At 49.5% G+C, this 21,931-nt stretch overlaps 1 protein-coding gene across 5 annotated transcripts in view; it reads left to right on the top strand.

The window, feature by feature from the left end:
- Nucleotides 1-21,931, top strand: part of TBC1D23 (TBC1 domain family member 23) — a 365,222-nt gene that overhangs the window by 90,935 nt on the left and 252,356 nt on the right. The gene's annotated exons all lie outside the window — the stretch shown is intronic.

Below are 21,931 nucleotides of genomic sequence, written 5' to 3'. Positions count from 1 at the left end.
TACACAGTACTGGCTAACTTTCATGAACTGACTAACCAACAGAGATTCAGCAGCATCTGCTTACCCTGAAAAGAGGCCTTATAAAGCAGGTGCTGTCCACGCCCCACTCAGACCTCACAGACTGTGAGCACAAAAACCAGCACCGGATCCCCTGCCGTGCACAGAGCCTATAACCACTGCACAGCAAAAGACCCGAACCGGAGTATCAGCTGCGCTCAGGTTACTCCACTAGCACTTGTCTCCCGGTTGCCATGACGACGTGGCAGCACAGGGCAGGAGACCCTAACACTTTGTAGTATATCACCTGATGTAGAAGCCTCTCCGTCAAAGGCGCTGTACTGAGCCGGGTTTGCAGCGGCTCTGTGCAGTGAACGTACAGCTGGTCTCGTCACCGGTGAACCATCCAGATGAACACGGTTGTTTAATTCTGCTGAAGGATGCTGTACCAGTCTGGATATGCAACAGTGTAAAAAGACTGGAGCAGCAGATTCTCCGGCCGCTGGTGGAAGAATCCGTATTAATTGCGGCTACGGTCCACTCGATGCATGCGGCTCACAGGGTGTCAGGAGAATATAGCAGTCCAAATGAGGTCCTTCAAAGGAGTACCTTAACGCGTTTCTCGGCCCACAACGCTGGCCGTTTCATCAGAAGGAAATCTCCCTAAGGTGGTTTCAGCGTTTCACCTGAACCAACCTATTGTGGTGCCTGCGGCTACTAGGGACTTGGAGGACTCCAAGTTGCTAGACGTTGTCAGGGCCCTGAAAATATATGTTTCCAGGACGGCTGGAGTCAGGAAAACTGACTCGCTGTTTATCCTGTATGCACCCAACAAGCTGGGTGCTCCTGCTTCTAAGCAGACTATTGCTCGTTGGATTTGTAGTACAATTCAGCTTGCACATTCGGTGGCAGGCCTGCCACAGCCAAAAATCTGTAAATGCCCACTCCACAAGGAAGGTGGGCTCATCTTGGGCGGCTGCCCGAGGGGTCTCGGCTTTACAACTTTGCCGAGCAGCTACTTGGTCAGGAGCAAATACGTTTGTAAAATTCTACAAAATTGATACCCTGGCTGAGGAGGACCTGGAGTTCTCTCATTTGGTGCTGCAGAGTCATCCGCACTCTCCCGCCCGTTTGGGAGCTTTAGTATAATCCCCATGGTCCTTACGGAGTCCCCAGCATCCACTTAGGACGTTAGAGAAAATAAGAATTTACTTACCGATAATTCTATTTCTCGTAGTCCGTAGTGGATGCTGGGCGCCCATCCCAAGTGCGGATTGTCTGCAATACTGGTACATAGTTATTGTTACCAAAAAATCGGGTTATTGCTGTAGTGAGCCATCTTTTCTAGAGGCTCCTCTGTTATCATGCTGTTAACTGGGTTCAGATCACAAGTTGTACGGTGTGATTGGTGTGGCTGGTATGAGTCTTACCCGGGATTCAAGATCCTTCCTTATTGTGTACGCTCGTCCGGGCACAGTATCCTAACTGAGGCTTGGAGGAGGGTCATAGGGGGAGGAGCCAGTGCACACCAGATAGTCCTAAAGCTTTCTTTAGATGTGCCCAGTCTCCTGCGGAGCCGCTATTCCCCATGGTCCTTACTGAGTCCCCAGCATCCACTACGGACTACGAGAAATAGAATTATCGGTAAGTAAATTCTTATTTTCTGGTCTGTATCCAGAATCATGCCCAAGAAAGTCAGACGAGTCGTAGGAACCAACTGCGACTTCGGGATATTGAGAATCCAGCCGTGTTGCTATAACACCTTCAGTGAAAGTGATACGCTGTTCAGTAACTGCTCTCTTGATCTCGCTTTTATGAGAAGAATGTCCAAGTACGGGATAATTGTGACACCTTGCTTGCGCAGGAGCACCATCATTGTCGCCATTACCTTGGTGAAAATCCTCGGGGGCGTGGAAAGGCCAAACGGCAACGTCTGAAATTGGTAATGACAATCCTGTACCGCAAATCTCAGGTACGCCTGATGAGGTGGATAAATGGGAACATGAAGGTATGCATCCTTTATGTCCAGAGATACCATAAAATCCCCCCCTTCCAGGCTGGCGATGACCGCTCTTAGCGATTCCATCTTGAACTTGAACCTTTTCAATTATAGGTTCAGGAATTTAAAAATTTAATATGGGTCTGACCGAACCGTCCGGTTTCGGGACTACAAACAGGGTTGAGTAATATCCCCTTCCTTGTTAAAGCAGGGGAACCTTGACCACCACCTGTTGAAGATACAATTTGTGAATTGCATTTAACACTATCTCCCCTTCCTGGGGAGAAGCTGGCAGGGCCGATTTGAAAAACCGGCGAGGAGGCACCTCTTCGAATTCCAGCTTGTAACCCTGAGAAACAATTTTTATTGCCCAGGGATCCACCTGCGAGTGAACCCAGCTGTGGCTGAAAATTCGAAGACGTGCCCCCACTGGGGCGGACTCCTTTAACGGAGCCCCAGCGTCATGCGGTAGATTTTGCAGAGGCCGGGGAGGACTTCTGTTCCTGGGAACTAGCTGTGTTGTGCAGCTTTTTTCCTCTGCCCTTACCTCTGGCAAGAAAGGATGCACCTCGTACTTTCTTGTTTCTTTGTGATCGAAAGGACTGCATTTGGAAATGTGGTGCTTTCTTAGGCTGTGAGGGAATATAAGGCAAAAAATTAGATTTACCAGCTGTAGCTGTGGAGACCAGGTCCGAGAGACCTTCCCCAAACAATTCCTCACCCCTGTAAGGTAAAACCTCCATATGCCTCTTTGAGTCGGCATCACCTGTCCATTGCCGGGTCTATAGGACTCGTCTAACAGAATCGACATAGCGTCTTTGAGCATCTCTCATATATAAGACAGCATCTTTTATATGCCCTAGGGTCAATAAAATGGTATCCTTATCTAGGGTCTCAATTTCCGCTGATAAGGTATCTGTCCATGCTGCTACAGCGCTACAAAACCAGGCCGACGCAATTACCGGTCTGAGTAAGAGAATGTGTGCAAATGGACTTCAAGGTAATCTCCTGCTTGCGGTCAGCAGGATCCCTGAGGGTAGCTGCATCTTGGGATTGCAGCGCTACCTTTTTGGATAAGCGTGTCAATGCTTTGTCCACCCTAGGGGAGGATTCCCACTGTATCCTGTCCGTTGGCGGGAAAGGATACGCCATAAGAATCCTTTTGGGAATCTGCAGTTTTTTGTCTGGAGATTCCCAAGCTTCTTCACATAATTCGTTCAACTCATGTGAGGGGGGAAAGGTTACCTCAGGTTTCTTTCCCTTATACATGTGTCAGGGACAGGGGGTTCCTCTGTGATATGCGAAACATCTTTTATTGCAATAATCATATATCGAATACTTTTAGCCAATTTTGGCTGTAATTTTGCATCATCATCGTCGACACTGGAGTCAGAATCCGTGTCGGTATCTGTGTCTATTATTTGGGATAGTGGGCGCTTTTGAGACCCCGAAGGTCCCTGCGACATAGGGACAGACATGGGTTGACTCCCTGGCTGTACCTCTAATCTTTTGTGCAATAAATTTACATTAGCACATAAAACATTCCACATATCCATCCAGTCAGGTGTCGGCGTTGTCGACGGAGACACCACATTCATTTGCTCCCTGTCTTCTCTAGGAGAGCCTTTTACCTCAGACATGTCGACACACGCGTACCAACAAACCACACACTCAGGGAATCCTCTTATCTGAAGACAGTTCCCCCACAAGGCCCTTTGGAGAGACAGAGACAGTATGCCAGCACACACCCCAGCGCTATATGACCCAGGAAAAAACACTATAAATATATGTTTACCCAGTAGCGCTGTGTATATATGTATATATGCGCCTAATTATGTGCCCCCCCCCCTCTTCTTTATAACCCTCTTTCACTGTTATACCACAGTGAAAGAGGGGAGAGTCCGGAGAGCTTCCTCTCAGCTGTGCTGTGGAGAAAATGGCGCTGGTGAGTGCTGAGGGAGAAGCCCCGCCCCCTCGGCGGCGGGCTTCTGTCCCGCTCAAATACACTAAAAATTGGCGGGGGCTCTTATATATATACAGTGGCCAGCTGTATACTTATATACTTTTGCCAAAGAGAGGTTCATATGCTGCCCAGGGCGCCCCCCCTGCGCCCTGCACCCTTACAGTGACTGCCGTGTGAGGTGTATGGGAGCAATGGCGCACAGCTTTACTGCTGTGCGTTACCTCAGTGAAGATCTGAAGTCTTCTGCCGTCTCTGAAGTCTTCTTTCTTCTCATACTCACCTGGCTTCTATCTTCCGGCTCTGTGAGGAGGGCGGCGGCGTGGCTCCGGGACGAACTCCAGGGTGAGACCTGTGTTCCGACTCCCTCTGGAGCTAATGGTGTCCAGTAGCCTAAGAAGCAGAGCCTTGAAACTCACAGAAGTAGGTCTGCTTCTCTCTCCTCAGTCCCTCGATGCAGGGAGTCTGTTGCCAGCAGGCTCCCTGAAAATAAAAAACCTAACAAAATACTTTCTGACAGGAAACTCAGGAGAGCTCCCTGTAATGCACCCAGTCTCCTCTGGGCACAGTATCAAACTGAGGTCTGGAGGAGGGGCATAGAGGGAGGAGCCAGTGCACACCCAGACCTAAAGTCTTTCTTAAAGTGCCCATGTCTCCTGCGGAGCCCGTCTCTCCCCATGGTCCTTTACGGAGTCCCCAGCATCCTCTAGGACGTAAGAGAAAATGACAGCTATGAAATGGTTGGTTACAGGCTGGGCTGTTTCTAGATTACTTGGCTCCCAGTGTGAGATTTAAAAATGCGCCCCCCCTTCCCATAAAAAAATGCACTCCCCCTCCCATAGATATAAAAAAAAAATCTGTGTGCTCCCGGTTAGGGGATGGCCTCGCTAAAATGGGCGTGTCCCCGCAGGAAAAGACTATCTTACACCCCAGTTTTTGACCCTGCACCAACAGACCTCGGCCACCATAGGAAAAAAAAATAATTCCACCATAATAAGCCCCACAATAATGCCCCTTGCACCATATTATGCCCCCTGCATCATATTATGCCACATACCGCAATGCCCATGATACATTATGCCCCACAGTCTAAGCTTCTAATTACTTTTAAATGATCTGGTCGTTGCCAAGGGACACGCACTGGGTGTCATGCTCGTTGCCAGGAGTTTCATGCACTGGGTGTCATGCTCGCTCGTTACCAGGGGTTTCATGGGCTGGGTGTCTTGCTTGTTGCCAGGGGTTTCATGCTCTGGAACTCATGATCGTTGCCAGGGGTTTCATGCTCGGGCTGGGTGTCATGCTAGTTGCCAGGGGTAATGCTAGTTGCCAGGGGTGTGTAATGCTAGTTGCCTGGGGTAATGCTAGTTGCCAGGGGTGTGTAATGCTAGTTGCCAGGGGTGTGTAATGCTAGTTGCTAGGGTGTGTGTAATGCTAGTTGCCAGGGGGTAATGCTAGTTGCCAGGGGTGTGTAATGCTAGTTGCTAGGGGGTCTGTAATGCTAGTTGCCAGAGGTAATGCCAGTTGCCAGGGGTGTGTAATGCTAGTTGCTAGGGAGTGTGTAATGCTAGTTGCTAGGGGGGGTGTAATGCTAGTTGCTAGGGGGGGTGTAATGTTAGTTGCCAGTGGTGCATGTGTGTACAGCTTCCGCCTGCCAGCTTCTGAAGCCGCCCGTTCGCTCCCCCACTCCGACCTGTCATATTACTCTGCTCTGGGTGAGCGGAGTTTCAAGAAATGATGCGTTGCGTCCTGATGTCAAGATGCAAACACGTCATTCCGCGAAACTTCGCCCCCCGTGCAGAGCACTATGTCAGGGAGGAGGAGGAGCAGTAGGGACAGGGGAAAAGACTCGCGTCGGGTGCCCTGTGCAGTTGTACACCTCGCCCGCCGCTAGAAACGGCACCGGTTACAGGCAATGTGTGCAGGGACTGATATAATGTGCCTGATGTGTGTCACATATAACTGACACACTAACATCATGTTATCACATTATGCCAACCCTCGCTGACTGTCAAGAGTGTCCCTGAAATAGCAGCAATCTCCCTGACTCCATGAAGAGTCTAGCAATCTCCCTGATTGCACCTTATCCCCATTTATGTGGTTTTCTTATTCTTGGAAAACAATAATTTAGAGATATATACGTTCAATTAGGATCATCAGTGCCATTTCCCTGCTTGGTATAAAGCACAATCATACCCATGGCGACATGCATTTTTTCAGTTAAAGTTTCTCACTGCCAATTATATGGAACCACTTATGAGTAGAACACGATGCATGCACAAGCCCTGTAAAGTATCAGTGTGTTTTATCAGCAAGCAGGGGCTGATAATGAGCCCTAAAGCAGATCATTTGGGGGCTCGTTTACATTTGGATGTAAAGGCCCGTGTTCACGGGCAGATGTGGGGAGAGATGTGTGCTGAGCGAACAGTGGGTGAAATGAGCGACCTGCTAGACAATCTAGCACCAGCGATAGCGACGCGCGGGGCTGCGCATCGCTATCGCTGTGGGGGGTACACACGGACAGATCATGCTTTAAATCTAAGCAATCTAGTCGGATTGCTTAGATTATCGCTCCGTGAGTACCCCCCTTAAATCAGTTTTATGATACCAATCTCAGGTACAGCAGTACACGTCCACTGTACACCGCGCTCATACTGTATGTGTTGCTTTCAAAATCTCCCTGAAATGTTTTTTCAAAAGTATAGAAGTATGGGTGAGGAGCAGCATTAGTCTTTTATTACATAGGATGGTTACAGATGTCACAATATAGGAATAAATCCGAACCAGTTTACACCTGAGGGAATACTGGAGTCCTAGGAGTCAAATTCCATCTGCACTTTGTGAGAAACTCCTTTCCAACAGGACTACATGGATGTGCCATTCAATATCTGAACTGCACCCTCACGACTTGCTGGGTAATAGGCGGTCATTCCGAGTTGATCGCTCGCTACGGATTTTCGCAGCGCAGCAATCATGGCAGAACAGGGCTAATCTGCTCCATGCACATGCGCGTCGTACAAGTACAAATAGGTTTGTGGTTTTGCACAGGTTCTAGCGACGCTTCCAGTCGCACTGGCGGACGCAAGGAGATTGACAGGAAGTGGGAGTTTCTGGGTGCCAACTGACTGTTTTCTGGGAGTGTTTGGAAAAACGCAGGCGTGGCCGGGCGGGTATCGGACGTCAATACCGAGTCCTTCGTCGCAGCAATCATCACATAGAATAAGTAACTACAAGACTAGTCTTGTTCTGCACAAAATGTGTTTGCTGCTGCTCGGCTGCACAGGCGTTCGCTCTCTTGCAAAGCGAAAATACACTCCCCGTGGGCGGTGACTATGTGTTTGCACGGCTGCTAAAAGTAGCTAGCGAGCGATCAACTCGGAATGAGGGCCTATATCGGATATTTTATCACTACCTACTGTATGTGGGATGAGATTGTTATTGCTCCATAGAGAGAATAATTCTGCATTAATATATGACTGTGAGGAATTGAAATTGCCTAACATATATGGCTTTAGGGGGTAATTCAGAGTTGGTCGCAGATGGGCAAAACCATGTACACTGCTGGCGGGGCAGATGTAACATGTGCAGAGAGTGTTAGATTTGGGTGGGTTATATTGTTTCTGTGCAGGGCAAATACTGGCTGCTTTATTTTTATACTGCAATTTAGATTTCAGTTTGAACACGCCCCACCCAAATCTAACTCTCTCTGCACGTTATACATGCCCCCCCCTGCAGTGCACATGGGGGGGTCATTCCGAGTTGATCGCTCGCTAGCAACTTTTTGCAGTGCAGCGATCATCTCAACCGCGGCTAAACTGCGCATGCTTATGCACCGCCGTCCGTCTGACTACATTGCCCGACATTCTGCCTGGCATCCAGCTAACCATCACGAACAGAGACTGATTTCAGCAGCACGTCCCCGACAGCATCCGCCGCTCAGCGCCTCACCCAGCATCTGTTCGGCATTTGGCTCACCGCACCAAACGGAGATTCAGCTTATGACAGCTAGCAGTGTGCTCCAGGTGAAGCTTGATGGAAAGTGGTGAGAGAGCATTATAGCCTTTGAATTTTCATGCCGTTCTGAATGAGACTGTGAGCGTTATATCTATTATTTCCCACAAGCCCTACACATTCTAATGCAGTGTCCCAGAGCGGGCAGCCGGTGCCCTACGGACATAACACAATTGTTGCCCATTGCATAAGTTGGGTTAAGTATAATAACAGGCTCCAAAATAGCGTCACATGCTTAATCTGTTATTGTGCAATTATAAGCTTCATAAGAAAAGCTGGTCAATTCTGGACGGCATTATTGAGAAATAAGAGCTAAATAGGGATTTCACAAATAATGGAGCGGATGACATCAATGTGAATAATCCCTATATACATCACGGATGAACTTTTAAACCCTCTACCAATATATGGTTTCAAGTGTTTCAATCAGCCCACGCGTGGAGCTTATTCTAAGGAATTCCTGTTAATCACAAGAGTTACCATACATTATATAAAGGGTAGATTGACACATTGTTCCAAAGGAGACCTTAGCGAGGAATACAAATTGTTACATGTTTTGATGTGTTGCTGCTAAAAGATTTTTTAAAGTCACAGGATGTTTAGGCTTTCTCATAATTTTTATATATGAATAAGGTTATTTTTAATAAAACATATTAATACTTTAGTGACAGCGCTTCTCTCTGTGGTTTTTAAGTAACTACAAGACTGGTCTTGTTCTGCACAAAATGTGTTTGCTGCTGCTCGGCTGCACAGGCGTTCGCTCTCTTGCAAAGCGAAAATACACTCCCCCGTGGGCGGTGACTATGGGGGTCATTCCGAGTTGTTCGCTCGCAAGTGAATTTTAGCAGATTTGCTCATGCTAAGCCGCCGCCTACTGGGAGTGAATCTTAGCATCTTAAAATTGCGAACGATGTATTCGCAATATTGCGATTACACACCTCGTAGCAGTTTCTGAGTAGCTTCAGACTTACTCGGCATCTGCGATCATTTCACTGCTTGTCGTTCCTGGTTTGACGTCACAAACACACCCAGCGTTCGCCCAGACACTCCCCCGTTTCTCCGGCCACTCCTGCGTTTTTTCTGGAAACGGTAGCGTTTTTTCCCACACACCCATAAAACGGCCAGTTTCCGCCCAGTAACACCCATTTCCTGTCAATCACATTACGATCGCCAGAACGATGAAAATGCCGTGAGTAAAATTCCTAAGTGCATAGCAAATTTACTTGGCGCAGTCGCAGTGCGGACATTGCGCATGCGCATTAAGCGGAAAATCGCTGCGATGCGAAGATTTTTACCGAGCGAACAACTCGGAATGACCCCCTATGTGTTTGCACGGCTGCTAAAAGTAGCTAGCGAGCGATCAACTCGGAATGAGGGCCTATATCGGATATTTTATCACTACCTATGTGGGATGAGATTGTTATTGCTCCATAGAGAGAATAATTCTGCATTAATATATGACTATGAGGAATTGAAATTGCCTAACATATATGGTTTTAGGGGGTAATTCAGAGTTGGTCGCAGATGGGCAAAACCATGTACACTGCAGGCGGGGCAGATGTAACATGTGCAGAGAGTGTTAGATTTGGGTGGGTTATATTGTTTCTGTGCAGGGTAAATACTGGCTGCTTTATTTTTATACTGCAATTTAGATTTCAGTTTGAACACGCCCCACCCAAATCTAACTCTCTCTGCACGTTATACATGCCCCCCCCTGCAGTGCACATGGGGGGGTTATTCCGAGTTGATCGCTCGCTAGCAATTTTTTGCAGTGCAGCGATCATCTCAACCGCGGCTAAACTGCGCATGCTTATGCACCGCAATGCGCAGGCGCGTCATACGAGTACAAAGCGGTTTGCTGCTGAGCGATGGATTTAGCGAAGAATCCATTCGCACAGCCGAATGCACGGTGATTGACAGGAAGAGGGCGTTTGTGGGTGTCAACTGACCGTTTTCATGGAGTGGTTGGAAAAACGCAGGCGTGTCCAGGCGTTTGCAGGGCGGGTGTCTGGCGTCAAATCCGGACCAGACACTGAAATGATCGCAAGGGATGAGTAAGTCTAGAGCTACTTAGAAACTGGACAAAATTTTTTCAGCCCGCTCGGTAGCACACGCGTTCGCACACTGCAAAACGAAAATACACTCCCCCATAGGCGGCGACTATTTGATCGCAAGCCAGCAAAAAGTTGCTAGCGAGCGATCAACTCAGAATGTCCCCCATGGTTTTGCCCAACTACTAACAAATTTGCTGCTGCGATCAACTCTGAATTAGGCCTTTAAGGTCCATACACACTTAACGGTAAAATGAGCGACGTCGCTCATTTTATCGTCAAGTGTGTATGCCGCCAGCGACGACCGATGCGCGACCCCGCGGGTCGGCAACGATGGTCGCTGTTGGTAGGGCATGCATGAAGGATGTGGACTGTCGTCCACGACCTTCATGCAGGGCTGGCGGAGGCGTGACGTCACTGAGCGATATGAGCGGTCATATCGCTCAATGTGTACAGGCGGCCGCGGACTGGCCGGCCCGGGAGGGGGAAACATTAGACGATGTCGCTCACAGAGCGACATCGTTTAACGTGTACGGACCTTTATGGGCTCTACACACTGGCAGATGATACTGCACGATATGAACGTTCTTGTTCATTAATAAGAACTCGTTCATATCGTGCAGTGTGGAGGCACCAGCGACGAACGATGTGCGGCCCCGCGCTCGATCATCGCTGGTGCCTCGTCGCTTGTGCATGCAGGCCAATATGGACGAGATCATCCATATTTGCCTGCACTGCTATGGAGCCAGGTGATGGGGGGAGTGAAGAGACTTCACTCCCCCCGTTACTGCCCCCCCCCCCCGCCGGGTCACCAGTCTGCCGTATCCGCCGTCGGGCATCTATCAGTGTGTAGGGCCCATAAGTCTACGAGACATCAGAGCTCACTGTCATTGTCCAGCAGTGTCTGATTATCAATTGACATATATTTATGTGCTTTTTTATATATTTTATTCCATTCGATATATTAAAAATAAGAATTTACTCACCGGTAATTCTATTTCTCGTAGTCCGTAGTGGATGCTGGGAACTCCGTAAGGACCATGGGGAATAGACGGCTCCACAGGAGACTGGGCACATCTAAAGAAAGATTTAGGACTATCTGGTGTGCACTGGCTCCTCCCCCTATGACCCTCCTCCAAGCCTCAGTTAGGACACTGTGCCCGGAAGAGCTGACACAATAAGGAAGGATTTTGAATCCCGGGTAAGACTCATACCAGCCACACCAATCACACCGTATAACTCGTGATAGGAACCCCAGTTAACAGTATGATAACAAAAGGAGCCTCTGAACAGATGGCTCGCAATAACAACCCGATTTGTGTAACAATAACTATTTACAAGTATTGCAGACAATCCGCACTTGGGATGGGCGCCCAGCATCCACTACGGACTACGAGAAATAGAATTACCGGTGAGTAAATTCTTATTTTCTCTGACGTCCTAGTGGATGCTGGGAACTCCGTAAGGACCATGGGGATTATACCAAAGCTCCCAAACGGGTGGGAGAGTGCGGATGACTCTGCAGCACCGAATGAGAGAACTCCAGGTCCTCCTCAGCCAGGGTATCAAATTTATAGAATTTTGCAAACGTGTTTGCCCCTGACCAAGTAGCAGCTCGGCAAAGTTGTAAAGCAGAGACCCCTCGGGCAGCCGCCCAAGATGAGCCCACCTTCCTTGTGGAATGGGCTTTTACAGATTTAGGCTGCGGTAGTCCCACCGCAGAATGCGCCAGCTGAATAGTGCTACAAATCCAGCGCGCGATAGTCTGCTTAGAAGCAGGAGCACCCAGTTTGTTGGGTGCATACAGGATAAACAGCGAGTCAGTTTTCCTGACTCCAGCCGTCCTGGAAACATAAATTTTTAGGGCCCTGACTACGTCCAGTAACTTGAAATCCTCCAAGTCCCTAGTAGCCGCAGGCACCACAATAGGCTGGTTCAAGTGAAACGCTGATACCACCTTCGGGAGAAACTGAGGACGAGTCCTCAACTCTGCCCTATCCATATGGAAAATCAGATAAGGGCTTTTATAGGACAAAGCCGCCAATTCTGACACACGCCTGGCCGAAGCCAGGGCCAACAGCATGACCACTTTCCACGTGAGATATTTCAAATCCACAGTCTTAAGTGGTTCAAACCAATGTGATTTCAGGAACTCCAAAACCACATTGAGATCCCAAGGTGCCACTGGGGGCACAAAAGGAGGCTGAATATGCAGAACTCCTTTGACAAAAGTCTGAACTTCAGGCAGTGAAGCCAGTTCTTTCTGGAAGAAAATCGACAGGGCCGAAATCTGGACCTTAATGGACCCCAATTTGAGGCCCAACGTCACCTCCGTTGGGGCCTTCCTGGCCTCACACCAAGCAACATATTTCCGCCAAATGCGGTGATAATGTTTTGCGGTGACATCCTTCCTGGCTTTGATCAGGGTAGGGATGACTTCCTCCGGAATGCCCTTTTCCTTCAGGATCCGGTGTTCAACCGCCATGCCGTCAAACGTAGCCGCGGTAAGTCTTGGAACAGACAGGGCCCCTGCTGCAGCAGGTCCTGTCTGAGCGGCAGAGGCCAAGGGTCCTCTGAAAGCATCTCTTGAAGTTACGGGTACCAAGCTCTTCTTGGCCAATCTGGAACCACGAGTATAGTTTTCACTCCTCGCCTTCGTATTATTCTCAGTACCTTGGGAATGAGAGGCAGAGGAGGAAACACATAAACCGACTGGTACACCCACGGTGTTACTAGAGCGTCCACAGCGATCGCCTGAGGGTCCCTTGACCTGGCGCAATATCTTTTTATTGAGGCGGGACGCCATCATGTCCACCTGTGGTCTTTCCCAACGGTTTACCAGCATTTGGAAGACTTCTGGATGAAGTCCCCATTCTCCCGGGTGGAGGTCGTGCCTGCTGAGGAAGTCTGCTTCCCAGTTGTCCACTCCCGGAATGAACACTGCTGTCAGTGCTAACACATGATTTTCCGCCCATCGGAGAATCCTTGTGGCTTCTGCCAATGCCCTCCTGCTTCTTGTTCCGCCCTGTCTGTTTACATGGGCGACCGCCGTGATGTTGTCTGATTGGATCAGTACCGGCTGGTTCTGAAGCAGGGGCCTTGCTTGGCTTAGGGCATTGTAAATGGCCCTTAGCTCCAGAATATTTATGTGAAGCGAAATCTCCTGATTTGACCACAGTCCTTGGAAATTTCTTCCCTGTGTGACTGCACCCCAGCCCCGAAGGCTGGCATCCGTGGTCACCAGGACCCAGTCCTGTATTCCGAATCTGCGGCCCTCTAGTAGATGAGCCCTCTGCAGCCACCACAGCAGCGACACCCTGGTCCCTGCCGACAGGGTTATCCGCTGTTGCATCTGGAGATGGGACCCGGACCATTTGTCCAACAGGTCCCACTGGAAAGTCCTTGCGTGGAACCTTCCGAATGGAATTGGTTCGTACGAAGCTACCATTTTTCCCAGGACTCGTGTGCATTGATGTACCGACACCTGTCCCGGTTTTAGGAGGTCTCTGACTAGAGATGACAACTCCTCTGCTTTTTCCACTGGAAGAAACACTTTTTTCTGGTCTGTGTCCAGAATCATTCCCAGGAACAGAAGACGTGTCGTCGGGACCAGCTGTGACTTTGGAATATTGAGAATCCAGCCGTGCTGTTGTAGCACTTCCCGAGAAAGTGCTACCCCCACTACCAACTGTTCCTTGGACCTCGCCTTTATCAGGAGATCGTCCAAGTACGGGATAATTAAAAACTCCCTTCTTGCGAAGGAGTATCATCATGTCGGCCATTACCTTGGTAAAGACCCTCGGTGCCGTGGATAACCCAAACGGCAGCGTCTGGAACTGATAGTGACAGTCCTGTACCACAAACCTGAGGTACTCCTGGTGAGGAGGGTAAATGGGGACATGCAGGTAAGTATCCTTGATGTCCAGAGAGACCCTGTAATCCCCCTCGTCCAGGTTCGCAATAACCGCCCTGAGCGATTCCATCTTGAACTTAAATCTTTTGATATATGTGTTCAAGGATTTTAAATTTAATATGGGTCTCACCGAACCTTCCGGTTTCGGTACCACAAACATTGTGGAATAGTAACCCTTTCCTTGTTGAAGGAGGGGTACCTTGACAATCACTTGCAGTGAATACCGTTTTTAGATAACCACCACACTGCCTTCCTGGCAGAGGGAGTTGCCGGTAAGGCAGATTTTAGGAAACGGCGGGGGGGAGACGTCTCGAATTCCAGCCTGTACCCCTGAGATACTGTTTGAAGAACCCCGGGATCCGCCTGTGAGAGAGCCCACTGTGCGCTGAAATTTTTGAGACGGGCCCCCACCGTACCCGGGTCCGCCTGAGCAGTCCCAGCGTCATGCTGTGGACTTACCGGACGCAGGGGAGGACTTCTGCTCTTGGGAACTAGCTGTGTGTGCAGCTTTTTCCCTCTACCTTTTCCTCTTGGCAGAAAAGATGAGCCTCCAGCCCTCTTGCTTTTCTGGGGCCGAAAGGACTGTACCTGATAATATAGTGCTTTCTTGAATCGGCATCGCTTTTACATAGCGCTTATTTGTGATGCCAGCCGGCAAATATCCCTCTGTGCATCACGCATGTATAAGACAGCGTCTTTTATATGCTCTATTGTCAGCAAAATATTGTCCCTATCCATAGTATTATCCGACAGGGAATCTGACCACGCAGCTGCCGCACTGCACCTGCATGCCGAGGCAATAGCTGGTCTCAATATAATGCCCGTGTGTGTGTATATAGCTTTAAGGGTAGTTTCCTGCTTTCTATCAGCAGGTTCCTTTAGGGCGGCCGTATCCGGAGACGGTAGTGCCACCTTTTTTAATAAGCGTGTCAGCGCTTTATCTACCCTAGGGGGTATTTCCCAACGTGACCTATCCTCTGGCGGAAAAGGGTACGCTGCTTAGAAATTATCAATTTCTTATCGGGGGAAGTCCACGCTTCCTCACACACCTCATATTAATTTCTCAGATGCAGGGAAAACTACAGGTAGTTTTTTCTCACCAAACATAATACCCTTTTTTGTGGTACCTGGGGTATTATCAGAAATGTGTAATACATTTTTCATTGCCTCAATCATGTAACGGGTGGACCTATTGGAGGGTACACTAGTCTCATCGTCGTCGACACTGGAGTCGGTATCCGTGTCGACATCTGTGTCTGTCACCTGAGGTAGCGGGCGTTTTAAAGCCCCTGATGACATTTGAGACGCTGGAACAGGCACAAGCTGAGTAGCCGGCTGTCCTATGTCGTCAAACCTTTTGTGTAAGGAGTTGACACCTTCCATAAGTCCATCCACACAGGTGTCGACCCCGCAGGGGGTGACATCACATTCACAGGTATTTGCTCCGCCTCCACATCATTTTCCTCATCATACATGTCGACACAGCAGTACTGACACACAGCACACACACAGGGAATGCTCTGACAGAGGACAGGACCCCACAAAGCCCTTTGGGGAGACAGAGGGAGAGTATGCCAGCACACACCAGAGTGCTATATATCACAGGGATATCACCTATAGAGAGTGTTTTCCCTTATAGCTGCATTATTATAATATACTGCGCCTAATTTTTGTGCCCCCCTCTCTTTTTAACCCTTTCTGTAGTGCAGGACTGCAGGGGAGAGCCAGGGAGCAATCCTTCCAGCTGAGCTGTGAGGGAAAATGGCGCCAGTGTGCTGAGGGAGATGGCTCCGCCCCTTTTTCGGTGGGCTTTCTCCCGCTTTTTGTGTTATTCTGGCAGGGGTAATATACACCTATATAGCCTCTGGGGCTATATATGGTGTCAGTTTGCCAGCCAATGTGCTATTTATTGCTGCTCAGAGCGCCCCACCCCAGCTCCCTGCACCCATCAGTGACCGCAGTGTGTGGTGTGCATGAGGAGCAATGGCGCACAGCTGCAGTGCTGTGCGCTACCTTGGAGAAGACAGAAGTCTTCAGCCGCCGATTTTCCGGACCTTCTTGCTTCTGGCTCTGTAAGGGGGGCGGCGGCGCGGCTCCGGGAACGGACGACGAGGTCGGGTCCTGTGTTCGATCCCTCTGGAGCTAATGGTGTCCAGTAGCCTAAGAAGCCCAAGCTACCACCACTTAGGTAGGTTCGCTTCTTCTCCCCTTAGTCCCTCGGTGCAGTGAGCCTGTTGCCAGCAGGTCTCACTGTAAAATAAAAAACCTAAACTATACTTTCTTTCTAAGAGCTCAGGAGAGCCCCTAGTGTGCATCCAGCTCGGCCGGGCACAGAAATCTAACTGAGGCTTGGAGGAGGGTCATAGGGGGAGGAGCCAGTGCACACCAGATAGTCCTAAATCTTTCTTTAGATGTGCCCAGTCTCCTGCGGAGCCGTCTATTCCCCATGGTCCTTACGGAGTTCCCAGCATCCACTAGGACGTCAGAGAAAATAAGATTTTACTCACCGGTAAATCTATTTCTCGTAGTCCGTAGTGGATGCTGGGACTCCGTAAGGACCATGGGGAATAGCGGCTCCGCAGGAGACTGGGCACAACTAAAGAAAGCTTTAGGACTACCTGGTGTGCACTGGCTCCTCCCACTATGACCCTCCTCCAGACCTCAGTTAGGATACTGTGCCCGGAAGAGCTGACACAATAAGGAAGGATTTTGAATCCCGGGTAAGACTCATACCAGCCACACCAATCACACCGTATAACTCGTGATACTATACCCAGCTAACAGTATGAAATATAACTGAGCCTCTCAACAGATGGCTCAACAATAACCCTTTAGTTAGGCAATAACTATAAACAAGTATTGCAGACAATCCGCACTTGGGATGGGCGCCCAGCATCCACTACGGACTACGAGAAATAGATTTACCGGTGAGTAAAATCTTATTTTCTCTGACGTCCTAAGTGGATGCTGGGACTCCGTAAGGACCATGGGGATTATACCAAAGCTCCCAAACGGGCGGGAGAGTGCGGATGACTCTGCAGCACCGAATGAGCAAACTCTAGGTCCTCCTCAGCCAGGGTATCAAACTTGTAGACTCTTACAAAAATGTTTTAACCCGACCAAGTAACAGCTCGGCAAAGTTGTAAAGCCGAGACCCCTCGGGCAGCCGCCCAAGAAGAGCCCACTTTTCTCGTGGAATGGGCTTTTACAGAATTAGGGTGCGGCAGTCCAGCCGCAGAATGTGCAAGTTGAATCGTGCTACAGATCCAGCGAGCAATCGTCTGCTTAGAAGCAGGAGCACCCAGCTTGTTGGGTGCATACAGGAGAAATAGCGAGTCAGTTTTCCTGACTCCAGCTGTCCTGGAAACATATACTTTTCAGGGCCCTGACTACATCCAGTAACTTGGAATCCTCCAAGTCCCAAGTAGCCGCAGGCACCACAATAGGTTGGTTCACATTAAAAAATGATACCACCTTAGGAAGGAATTGGGAACGAGTCCTCAATTCCGCCTTATCCATATAAAATACAGATAAGGGCTTTTGTATGACAAAGTCGCCAATTCTGATACACGCCTGGCCGACGCCAAGGCCCACAGAATGACCACTTTCCACGTGAGGTATTATAGCTCCACGGATTTAAGTGGCTCAACCCAATGCGACTTCAGGAAATCCAACACCACGTTGAGATCCCACGGTGCCACTGGAGGCACAAACGGGGGCTGACTCTGCAGCACTCCCTTAACAAAAGTCTGAACTTCAGGCAGTGAAGCCAGTTCAATTTTGGAAGAAAATCGATAGAGCCGAAATCTGGACCTTAATGGAACCCAATTTTAGGCCCATAGTCACCTCTGACTGTAGGAAGTGCAGAAATCGACCTAGCTAAAATTTCTCCTTTGGGGCCTTCCTGGCCTCACAGTACGCAACATATTTCCGCCATATGCGGTGATAATGGTTTGCGTTCACTTCTTTCCTAGCTTCAAATAGCGTAGGGATAACTTCCTCCGGAATTCCCTTTTCCTTCAGGATCCGGCGTTCAACCGCCATGCCGTCAACGCAGCCGCGGTACGTCTTGGAACAGACAGGCCCCCTGCTGCAGCAGGTCCTGTCTGAGCGGCAGAGGCCATGGGTCCTCTGAGATCATTTCTTGGAGTTCTGGTTACCAAGCTCTTCTTGGCCAACCCGGAACAATGAGTATAGTTCTTACTCCTCTCCTTCTTATTATTCTCATTACCCTGGGTAAGAGAGGCAAAGAAGGGAACACATACACCGACTGGTACACCCACGGTGTTACCAGAGCGTCCACAGCTATCGCCTGAGGGTCCTTGACCTGGCGCAATATCTTTGTAACTTTTAGTTGAGGCGGGACGCCATCATGTCCACCTGTGGCCTTTCCCAACGGTGTACAATCATTTGGAAGACTTCTGGATGAAGTCCCCACTCTCCCGGGTGGAGGTTTCTTAGTTGTCCACTCCGGGAATGAACACTGCTGACAGTGCTAACACATGATTTTCCGCCCATCGGAGAATCCTTGTGGCTTCTGCCATCGCTATCCTGCTTCTTGTGCCGCCCTGTCGGTTTACATGAGCGACCGCCGTGATGTTGTCTGACTGGATCAGCACCGGCCGGTGTTGAAGCAGGGGTCTAGCCTGACTTAGGGCATTGTAAATGGCCCTCAGTTCCAGAATATTTATGTGTAGGGAAGTCTCCTGACTTTTCCATAGTCCTTGGAAGTTCCTTCCCTGTGTGACTGCCCCCCAGCCTCGAAGGCTGGCATCCGTGGTCACCAGGACCCAGTCCTGTATGCCGAATCTGCTGCCCCCTAGAAGATGTGCACTCTGCAGCCACCACAACAGCGACACCCTGACCCTTGGAGACAGGGTTATCCGCCGATGCATCTGAAGATGCGACCCGGACCACTTGTCCAATAGATCCCACTGGAAAATCCTTGCATGGGACCTGGCGAATGGAATTTCTTCGTAAGAAGCTACCATCTTTCCCAGGGCTTGCGTGCATTGATGCACTGACACCTGTATACGTATTAGGAGGTCTCTGTCTAGAGACAACAACTCCTTGGACTTCTCCTCCGGGAGAAACCCTTTTTATCCTGTTCTGTGTCCAGAACCATACCCAGGAACAGTAGACGCGTCGTAGGAACCAGCTGCGACTTTGGAATATTCAGAATCCAGCCGTGCTGTTGTAGCACTTCCCGAGATAGTGCTACTCCGACGAACAACTGCTCCCTGGACCTCGCCTTTATAAGGAGATCGTCCAAGTACGGGATAATTATTTCGGCCATTACCTTGGTAAATACCTTGGTGCCGGGGACAGACCAACGGCAACGTCTGGAATTGGTAATGACAATCCTGTACCACAATATTGAGGTACTCCTGGTGAAGAGGGTAAATAGGGACATGCAGGTAATCATCCTTGATGTCCAGTGATACCATGAAATTCTCCAGGCTTGCAATAATCGCCCTGGGCGATTCCATTTTGAACTTGAACCTTCGTATATAAGTGTTCAAGGCTTTCAATTTTAGAATGAGTCTCACCGAACCGTCTGGTTTCGATACCACAACATTTTGGAATAGTAACCCCGGCCTTGTTGAAGGAGGGGTACCTTGCTTTCACCTGCTGGAAGTACAGCTTGTGAATTGCCGCCAGTACTACCTTTCTCCGAGGGCAGTCGGCAAGGCTGATGTGAGGTAACGGCGAGGGGGAGTCGCCTCGAACTCCAGCCTGTATCCCTGTGATACTATTTGCAGAACCTAGAGATCCACCTGTGGGCAAGCCCACTGGTCCCTGAAGTTCCCGAGACGCGCCCCTACCGCACCTGTCTCCACCTGTGGAGCCCCAGCGTCATGCGGTGCACTCAGAGGAAGCGGGGGAAGATTTTTGATCCTGGGAACTGGCTGCTGGTGCAGCTTTTTTCCTTCTTCCCTTGTCTCTGCAGAAAGGAAGCGCTTTTGACCCGCTTGCTTTTCTGAAGCCGAAAGGACTGTACCTGAAAATACGGTGCTTTCTTAGGCTGTGAGGAAACCTGAGGTAAAAATTTTTCTTCCCAGCTGTTGCTGTGGATACGAGGTCCCAGAGACCATCCCCAAACAATTCCTCACCCTTATAAGGCAGAATCTCCATGTGCCTTTTACAGGCAGCATCACCTGTCCACTGCCGGGTTTCTAATACCCTCCTGGCAGAATGGACATTGCATTAATTCTGGATGCCAGCCGCCAAATATCCCTCTGTGCATCCTTTATATATAAGACAACGTCTTAAATATGCTCAATGTTAGCAAAATATTATCCCTGTCTTAGCGTATTAATATTATCTGACAGGGTATCAGACCACGCTGCAGCAGCCCTATTTATGCTGAGGCAATTGCAGGTCTCAGTATATAACCTGAGTGTGTAAATACAGACTTCAGGATCGCCTCCTGCTTTTTATCAGCAGGTTCCTTCAAGGTGGCCGTATCCTAAGACGGCAGTGCCACCTTTTGACAAACGTGTGAGCGCCTTATCCACCCTAAGGGATATCTCCCAACGTGACCTATCCTCTGGCGGGAAAGGGTACGCCATCAGTAACTTTTTAGAAATTACCAGTTTCTTATCGGGGGAAACCACGCTTCTTTACACACTTCATTCATTCATCTGATGGGGGAACAAAACACTGGCTGCTTTTTCTCCCCAAAAATAAAAACCCCTTTTATGTGGTACTTGGGTTCATGTCAGAAAATGCGTAACACATTTTTCATTGCCGAGATCATGTAACGGATGTTCCTAGTGGATTGTGTATATGTCTCAACCTCGTCGACACTGGAGTCAGACTCCGTGTCGACATCTGTGTCTGCCATCTGAGGTAACGGGCGTTGTTTGAGCCCCTGATGGCCTTTGGGCTGAGAAGCCGGCTGTCCCACAGCTGTTACGTCATCCAGCCTTTTATGTAAGGAGTTGACACTGTCGGTTAATACCTTCCACCTATCCATCCACTCTGGTGTCGGCCCCACAGGGGGCGACATCCCATTTATCGGCCTCTGCTCCGCCTCCACGTAACCTTCCTCATCCAACATGTCGACACAGCCGTACCGACACACCGCATACACACAGGGAATGCTCTGACTGAGGACAGGACCCCACAAAGTCCTTTGGGGAGACAGAGAGAGAGTATGCCAGCACACACCAGAGCGCTATATAATGCAGGGATTAACACTATAACTGAGTGATTTTTCCCCAAATAGCTGCTTGTATACATATATTGCGCCTAAATTTAGTGCCCCCCCTCTCTTTTTAACCCTTTGAGCCTGAAAACTACAGGGGAGAGCCTGGGGAGCTGTCTTCCAGCTGCACTGTGAAGAGAAAATGGCGCCAGTGTGCTGAGGGAGAAGCCCCGCCCCTTTTTCAACTGACTTTCTCCCGCTTTTTCTGGAATACTGGCAGGAGTAATTTTACATCTATATAGCCTCTAGGACTATATATGATGTAGATTTGCCAGCCAAGGTGTCATATATTGCCCTCAGGGCGCCCCCCTCAGCGCCCTGCACCCATCAGTGACCGGAGTGTGAGGTGTACATGAGGAGCAATGGCGCACAGCTGCAGCGCTGTGCGCTACCTTGGTGAAGACTGAAGTCTTCTGCCGCCGATTTTCCGGACTCTTCATGCTTCTGGCTCTGTAAGGGGGCGGCTCCGGGAACGAACACCAAGGTCGGGTCCTGCGGTCGATCCCTCTGGAGCTAATGGTGTCCAGTAGCCTAAGAAGCCCAAACTACCACCTGTTAGGTAGGTTCGCTTCTTCTCCCCTTAGTCCCTCGCTGCAGTGAGTCTGTTGCCAGCAGATCTCACTGTAAAATAAAAAACCTAAATATACTTTCTTTCTAGGAGCTCAGGAGAGCCCCTAGTGTGCATCCAGCTCAGCCGGGCACAAGAATCTAACTGAGGTCTGGAGGAGGGTCTTAGTGGGAGGAGCCAGTGCACACCAGGTAGTCCTAAAGCTTTCTTTAGTTGTGCCCAGTC

This window comes from Pseudophryne corroboree, chromosome 2, assembly GCF_028390025.1.
Source record: "Pseudophryne corroboree isolate aPseCor3 chromosome 2, aPseCor3.hap2, whole genome shotgun sequence".
Classification (NCBI taxonomy): Eukaryota; Metazoa; Chordata; class Amphibia; order Anura; family Myobatrachidae; genus Pseudophryne; species Pseudophryne corroboree.
Note: the sequence above shows the minus strand (reverse complement) of the source record. Positions and strands in the feature narration are given on the sequence as shown.